The following is a 6,903-nucleotide window of genomic DNA, read 5'->3' on the forward strand; positions in this document are numbered from 1 at the left end:
TCAAGCATGTCATGATTTCACCCCCTGCCTTTGGAGACAACCCTTCTAAAGTCCTCTTTTCCTTGCTATGGGGTGGGATGTTTGTTTTCTATTTTTTAAATTAATTAATTAATTAATTAATTTAAATTTTATCCAAGTTAGTTAGCATATAGTGCAACACTGATTTCAGGAATAGATTTTGTAATGTTCCTGACCCATTTAGCCCATCCCCCCTCCACAACCCCTCCAGTAACTCTCTGCTTATTCTCTGTATTTAAGAGTCTCTTATGTTTCATCCCCCTCCATGCTTTTATATTATTTTTGCTTACCCTTCCCTTATGATTATCTGTTTTGTATCTTAAAGTCCTCATATGAGTGAAAACATATGATATTTGTCTTTCTCTGACTGACTAATTTCACTTAGCATAATACCCTCTAGTTCCATCCATGTAGTTGCAAATGGCAAAATTTCATTCTTTTTGGTTGCCAAGTAATATTCCATTGTGTGTGTGTGTGTGTGTGTGTGTATAAATATATCTTCTTTATCTTCTTTATCCAAATCTTCTTTATCCATTCATCCATTGATGGACATTTGGGCTCTGTCCATACCTTGGCTATTGTTGATAGTGCTGCTATAAACATGGGGTGCATGTGCCTCTTTGAAACAGCATACCTGCATCCCTTGTATAAATGCCTAGTAGTGCAATTAGTGGGTCGTAGGGTAGTTCTAGTTTTAATTTTTTGAGGAAACTCCACACTGTTTTCCAGAGTGGCTGTACCAATTTGCATTCCCATTAGCAGTGCAAACTAGATCCTCTTTCTCCGCATCCTCCCCCACATCTGTTGTTGCCTGAGCTTTGTCACTGTTAGCCATTCTGACAGGTGTGAGCCTGTATCCATTGTGGCTTTGATTTGTATTTCCCTGATGATGAGTGATGCTGAGCATTTTTTCATGTGTTGGTTGGCCATCTGGATGGCTTTTTTGGAGAAGTGTCTATACATGTCTTTTGCCCATTTCTTCAATGGATTATTTGTTTTTTGGATGTTGAGTTTGATAAATTCTTTATAGATTTTGGATACTAACCCTTTATCTGATATGTAGTTTGCAAATATCTTCTCCCATTCCATTGCCTTTTAGTTTTGCTGATTGTTTCCTTTAGTGTGCAGTTTTTATTTTGATAAGATCGCAATAGTTTATTTTTGCTTTGGGTTCCCTTGCCTCTGGAGATGTATTGAGTAAAAAGTTGGTGTGGCCGAGGTCAAAGAGGTTTTGCCTGCTTTCTCCTGTAGGATTTTATGGCTTCTTGTCTTATTTTTAGGTCTTTCATCCATTTTGAATTTATTTTTGGGTGTGGTGTAAGAAAGTGGTCCAGGTTCATTTTTCTGCATGTCGCTGTCCAGTTTTCCCAGCACCACTTGCTGACGAGACTGTCTTTTTTTTCCATTGGATATTCTTTCATACTTTGTCTAAGATTAATTAGTTGGCCAAACAATTGTGGGTCCATTTCTGAGTTCTCTATTCTGGTCCATTGATCTGAGTGCCTGTTTTTGTGCCAATAGTGATGTTTATTTTCATTTAATTATTTGAGACTTCCTTTACGAGTCTTACCATCCGTTTTTGTGGATCCCATGTTTCACGACTCATATCTTTCCCCTTTTTCATTACTCATAGAATATATCCTTGAGAAGATAACTGAAGACCTCACGGGAAGGACATTTTGAAAATCACTGTTTGATAATACTTTAATGTTAATCTCACATTTGATTAATTGTTCTGCTGGTATATAATATTTGGATGAACATCATGTTTCTTTAAAATTTAAATGACATTAAAAAGCTTTTTGAATTTCTTTTACTTATTTAATTTTAATATACTTTATTGTCAAACTGGCTAACATATAGTGTGTAAAGTGTGCTCTTGGTTTTTGAGGTAGATTCCCATGGCTCATCACTTACATACAACACCCAGAGGTCATCCTAACAAGTGCCCTCCTCAATACCCATCACCCATTTTTCCCTCCCCCCCTTCTCTTCCCCATCATCCCTCAGTTTGTTCTCTCTATTTAAGAGTCTCTTATGCATTGCCTCCCTCCCTCTCTATTTGTAACTGTTTTTCCCCTTCCCTTCCTTCATGGCCTTCTGTAAAGTTTCTCAGGATCCACAAATGAGGGAAAACATATGATATTTGTCTTTCTCTGACTGACTTATTTCACACAGCGTAATACCTTCCAGTGCCATCCATGTTGCTGCAAATGACCAGAATTCATTCTTTCTCATTGCCAAGTAGTATTCCATTGTATATATAAACCACATCTCCTTTATCCATTTGTCAGTTGATGGACATTTAGGCTCTTTCCATAATTTGGCTATTGTTGAAAGCACTGCTATAAACATTGGGATACATGTGCCCCTATGAATCAGCACTCCTGTATCCTTTGGATAAATTCCTAGGAACACTCCTCTGGGTTATAGAGTAGTTCTGTTTTTTAATTTTTTGAGCAACCTCCACACTGTTTTCCAGAGCGGCTGCACCAGTTTGCATTCCCACCAACAGTGCAAGAGAGTTCCCATTTTGACACATCCTTGCCAGCATCCATTATTTCCTGAGTTCTTCATTTTAGCCACCCTGACCTGTGTGAGGTAATATCTCAGTGTGATTTTGATTTGTATTTCTCTGATGATGAATGACATTGAGCATCTTTTCTTGTGTCTGTTGGCCATCTGAATGTCTTCAATAAATAAAAATAATAATAATAAAGGGGCATTTGGGTGGCTTAGTCAGTTAGGTGTCTTTTGCTCAAGTCACGATCTTATGATTCGTGAGTTTGAGCCCCTCATCAGGCTGTCTGCTGTCACCACAGAGCCCGCTTTGAATCTTCTGTCTCTTCTCTCTCTATCCCTCCCCCATGCTTGTTCTCATTCCTTCTCTTCCTTTCTTCGTCTCTTGCTCTCAAAAATAAACAATTTAAAAACTGACATTATCTCCATTGAATCATACTCTCAAATGTTATTCTTGACCCCTCTAATGACATTATTTTAATCTTATTTTTCTGCAGAAATAATGACAATGGTTTTTTAACCCTTGAAAAATTCACAGTATTATACTTGGAAGGGTACCTTGATTATGCTTCATTGACCACTTTAAAATATAGAACATGTATCCTCAGTTCCGATATTTGTTTTTCTGTTAATATATAATTTTTTTCTAACCTTTTACCTTGTCCTAAGTTTCTGGAGTTCCTAGTATATGAACATGATACCTCCTAAATTGAACTTCTATTATACTCATCGTTTTTTAAAAATATTTCCCATCTCTACCTTTATTTTAATCATTTACCAGAGTAATTTCCTCAGCTTAATCATTCATTTCTTCTGACATTTTATTCATTATTTATGAATCATTTATTTATTTATTTATTTATTTATTCATTCATTCATTCATTTAATTTATTTTAATGTTTATTTTTGAGAGAGAGAGACAGAGAACAAGCTGGGGAGGAGCAGAGAAAGAGGGACATGCAGAATTTGAAGTAGGATCCCGGCTCCAAGCTGTCAGCACAGAGCCCAATGTGGGGCTTGAACTCATGAATGGCGAGATCATGACCTGAGCAGAAGTCAGAGGCTCAATCAATGGAGACACCCAGATGCCCCTCTCCTGACATTTTTAATTTGGGTTATATTCATTAACTTCTGTCTTTCATAATTTTAATTCCCAAGAGTATATCCTTGTTCTTGAATCGATCCTTTACTAAATAGCATTCTGTTCTTGTTTCATAGTGAAATATACTTTTATTCACACACAGACACGATCTTCTTATTTTTATGGTTGTGTTGTCTTTATGTTTCCAGCAAAGTCTAGCTATCAGTTTATATTTCAGATTGAAACACTGAAATGATCATTAGAATTTCCATTTGATAAGAAAGGATTTTGATTAGTAGGCTTCACTGAAAGGGTATAAAAGAGAAGATTATTCAAATATTCTTCAAATATTCAAACATTGCAGACCCACTATCATATCCTAATTGTGAATATATGTTTATGTAGAAAGTTGAGAAAATGCGTATATTCAACCTAACCATACATAATTGAGAAACTCAAAATTTCATATTTTTCATGATATCAACTACATATGTTTAAATTATGCAATTTGCTAAGTTTTTACATATGTACACACCTATAAAATCATCACCAACATTAAGACACTGAACATATATATCACCCTAAAATCTCTTTATGTTTTTATAATCCCACCCTTTTGTTCATTCCTATATCCTCATCCCCCTTTTGTCCCCAGGCAGCCACTGATCAGTTTTGTGTCACTATGTGTTATATTGCACTTCTTAGAATTTTATTTAAATGAAGTCGTATATATTTATTTTTGACTGAATTATTTCACCCTGCTAAATAATTCTGGGAAAAATCCATGTTAAGCATTAATCAATATTTCATTCCTCTTTTTTTCCCACTGAATAGTATTTCACCATATGGATATACCATAATTGTTTATTTTTTTCACTTATTGATCATCATTGAGCATCATTGTGTTATTCCTGATTGTAGAGGAAAAACTTAAAAAGTTTCATGATGAAGCATGATATTAGCTGTGTACTTGTTATGTATTGCCTTTATTAATTTGAGGCACGTTCCCTGTATAGCCACTTAGTTGAGAGTTTTCATCATAAATGGATGTTAATTTTTTTCAAAAATATTTTTTGCACTTAAGACTATCATGATTTTTATCCATCATTTTGTTAATTTGGTATATTACACTGATTGAATTATGAATATTGAACCATCCTTTCATCTAGGAAATAAATGCTACTTGATTTTTGTCTATGTACCTTCAATTTACTGTTGAATTTAGTTTGCTAACAGTTTGTTGAGGGTTTTTACATCTATATTCATCAGAAATATTGATCTATAATCTTATCTTTTTGCAGTGCCTTTGAATGGTTAGGTATTAAGGTAATGCTGGCCTCATAGGATGAATTTGGAAGTGTGTGTTTTTCTTCAATTTTGTGAGTAGTTTAAGAAATAAATGTATTAACTATTCTTGTTATTGGTTTGTTTAGATTTTCTGTTTCTTCCTGTTAGTCTTGGAAGATTTTATGTTTCCATGAATTTATCCATTTCATCTAGATTGTCATTGTGTTGGTCAATCACAGTAGTATTCTCTTATAATCCTTTGTATTTTGTGATGTTGATTATAACTTTCCCTCTTTCCTTTTTTATTTTAATTTGTGAGACCTCTTTTTATCTTGATGAATCTGGTAAAGGTTTATCAGTTTGGCCTATTTTTTGAAAGAACTGGCTCTTAATTTCACTGATCTTTTCTGTTGCTGTTTTTTGTTTTCTTTTGTGTGTTTTTTTAGTTCTATTTCATTAACTACTTTATTGATCTTTAATTTTTTTTCTTCTACTACCATTGTGCTTTTGTGTTTTTTTTCTAGCTCCTTTAGATGTATGATTTGATTGTTTATTTGAGATTTATCTTGTTTCTTGAGATAGGTCTGTAGCACTATAAATTTCCTTCTTAGAATTGCTTTTGCTGGATCCCATTGATTTTGAAACATTGTGTTTCAACCATCATTTGTCTAAAGGTATTTTTTTTTTAATTTCCTCTTTGGTTTCTTCATTGACCAACAGGTTGCTTAGCAGCATATTGATTAACCTCTATGTGTTTTTATTTTTGTGTGTATATATATGTATACATATACATATGTGTGTATATATATATTTTTTTTCATCTGATATCTAGTTTCATACCATTGTGGTCAGAAAAGATGTTTGATATTATTTCAAACTTCTTAAATTTATAGTTTGTGGCCAAATGTGATCTATCCTAAAGACTGTTCCATAGGCACTTGCAAAGAATGTGTGATCTGTTGCATTGTGTGGAATGTTCTATATATATATGTATTAAGTCCATTCGGCCTTATATGTCATTTCAAGCCATTGTTTCCTTATTGGTGTTCTGTCTGGATGGCCTATCCATTTATGTAAGTGGGGTTTTAAAATCTTCTACTATTATTATATTGCTGTCAGTTTCTCCAAGTATTTCTGTTAATATTTGCATTATATATTTAGGTGGTCCCCTATTAGATATATAGATATTCATAATTATATTATCTTCTAGTTGGACTGAATATTTTATCAATATTTAATACTCTGTCTCTTGTTACAGATTTTGTTTTAAAGTCTATTTTGTTGGCTCTAAATATTGCTCTCACTGCTTTCTTTTTGTTTCCATTTGCACGAAATAATTTTATTCTAACCCTTTTCTTTTATTCTTTTATGTCTTTAAGCCAGAAGTAAATCTCTTTTAGGTAGCATATAAATGGATAATTTCCCCCCTTTTTTTTCCATTAAGTCTCTCTATGTCCTTTGAATGAAGCATTTTATTCATTTACATTTAAAGTAATTATTGCAACAAAAGGAAATCAAAGGCATCAGAATCCGCAAAGAGGAAGTCAAACTTTCACTCTTCGCAGATGACATGATACTCTACATCGAAAACCTGACAGACTCCACCAGAAGCCTACTAGAACTGATTCAAGAATTCAGCCAAGTTGCAGGGTACAAAATCAACGTACAAAAATCGGTTGCATTTTTATACACCAACAATGAAGCAACAGAAAGAGAAATCAAGAAACTGATCCCATTCACAATTGCACAAAAACCCATAAAATACCTCGGAATAAACCTAACCAAGGATACAGGAGATCTGTATGATGAAAACTATAGAAAACTTATGAAGGAAATTGAAGAAGACACAAAGAAATGGAAAAACATTCCATGCTCATGGATAGGAAGAATAAATATAGTTAAGATGTCATTACTACCCAAAGCACTCTACACATTCAATGCAATTCCCATCAAAATTGCACCAGCATACTTCTCAAAACTAGAACAAACTATCCTAA

The sequence above is a fragment of the Hyaena hyaena genome, unplaced genomic scaffold (genome assembly GCF_003009895.1).
Source record: "Hyaena hyaena isolate Hyena2069 unplaced genomic scaffold, ASM300989v1 scaffold_736, whole genome shotgun sequence".
In the NCBI taxonomy this organism is placed as follows: Eukaryota; Metazoa; Chordata; class Mammalia; order Carnivora; family Hyaenidae; genus Hyaena; species Hyaena hyaena.